General features: G+C 60.5%; 1 protein-coding gene across 2 annotated transcripts in view; it reads left to right on the top strand.

Moving 5' to 3' along the window:
- The first annotated feature begins 1,328 nt into the window (after nt 1-1,328).
- Nucleotides 1,329-1,610, top strand: part of CYRIB (CYFIP related Rac1 interactor B) — a 146,270-nt gene continuing 145,988 nt past the window's right edge. For both annotated transcript variants that reach the window (XM_021688460.1, XM_021688463.1), the window contains exon 1: nt 1,329-1,400. The gene's annotated coding sequence lies outside the window, so the exon portion shown is untranslated. The remainder of the gene's footprint in view (nt 1,401-1,610) is intronic.

Raw genomic sequence — 1,610 nt, 5'->3', positions numbered from 1 at the left:
AAGGGTTTAGACATCTTTGTAAAAGAAACCCACGGGTTATAATCAGGTAAGTCAGCACTTGATATGATATGGGCACATCCCAGCCCCCAACTCATCCAGGATAGCTGGAGGTGGAGGGTGGAAAGACACTGAAGGCTTTTGATGTAACTCTGGACGCCCTGCTGGAGGTCAGTGGAAAGATACTTTAAAGAACGTTGTCTATATTCCTGAGAAATGTGGCTGAATTTCAAGACAACGATAGGATGGGCTTGAGGGCTGGGGGAGCAAGGCAGAGGGAAGAACATCAGATCAGTTCCCTAGGCATGTTGTGTTGTTACATGGAGAAAAATGTATTCTTTGCCATTATGGACAAGGGGAAAGATGGGAACTCTATAATACCCGACACTGTTATTATAGAGAGGAGCCTTCTGTCTGGGAATTTCTGTACTAAAAGTCCTTGGAGAGCCATTCATGATGGCACCCATACGCCCCCCCCCTCCCCTGGTCCTGCTTTATTTTTCTTCATAGCACTTAGACCCACCAGACACTTCAGATATTTGCTTATTGACTGTCCCCGTCCCCCCCCGCCCCCGTGCCCCCCCTCCCCGGCCTCCCAGGCCAGAATTTGGTTTGGGTTCCTGGCTGTGTCCCCAGGGCCTAGAACAGTCCCGGCACTTAGTAGGCCCTCAATAAATATCTGTTGCCTTCCGAATGTTTTTTTTTTTTTTTTTTAAAGATTTTATTTATTTATTTATTTGAGAGAGAGAATGAGAGAGAGCACATGAGAAGGAGGAAGGTCAGAGGGAGAAGCAGACTCCCTGCCGAGCAGGGAGCCCGATGCGGGACTCGATCCCGGGACTCCAGGATCATGACCTGAGCCGAAGGCAGTCGCTTAACCAACTGAGCCACCCAGGCGCCCCTGCCTTCCGAATGTTTTGAATGTCCACGCTGTCACCGACCCCGCTGCGAGGTGGACCGGGCGGCATCATTCGGGAGCACAGGGGAGGGGGAAGCGGCCCAGGGCAGGACCCTGACGGCCTGAAGGTCGGGAGGCTCGCGCTGAAGCCGTAGACCGTCCGACAGGCTGTGACCTTGGGCCAGCCCTGCGCCTCCCGGGGCTGGGGTTTCCTGGTCTGGGCCAGGGGGGCGTCGAGCGCCCCCCCCCCCCCCCGCAGCGCGCCCCACGCACCGGCTCATCCGCCTGCCGTGACTCGCCCAAGGTCACCCCGCCGCGGTCTCCCCCCTCCCCGGCCCCCCAGCCCCCGCCGCGGGTTTTGGGGTGGGGGCCGGCGCGGGGCGGTCCCGGGGCGCCGCGCGCGCTGACGCCGGGCCCGCGATGCGGCGGGGACGGGGCGCGGGGGGAGGCGGCGTCGGCGAGCGTCCTCCTTTTGTGCGAGCGCCGGCGGCTCGGCTTCTCGAAGGTAAACAGCGTTTCCTCTTCCTCCTCGAGGCGTCTCTTCCTTTTATAGTTATTTCTCGCCTGGCACTCGCCGGGGCCGCTGCTGCTGCTGCTGCCGCCGCGGCGGGGGCCGCTCGCGAACCTGTGGCGGTGACGTGAGACCGGCCAACCCGGAAACGGCGGCGGCGGCGGTGCCCGAGGCTCCGAGGCTCCTGCGCTCCAGCGCCCGCGG

Source organism: Neomonachus schauinslandi, chromosome 4 (genome assembly GCF_002201575.2).
Source record: "Neomonachus schauinslandi chromosome 4, ASM220157v2, whole genome shotgun sequence".
NCBI classification, from domain to species: domain Eukaryota; kingdom Metazoa; phylum Chordata; class Mammalia; order Carnivora; family Phocidae; genus Neomonachus; species Neomonachus schauinslandi.
The sequence above is the reverse complement of the archived record's forward strand: the minus strand, read 5'-3'. Positions and strand labels throughout refer to the sequence as shown.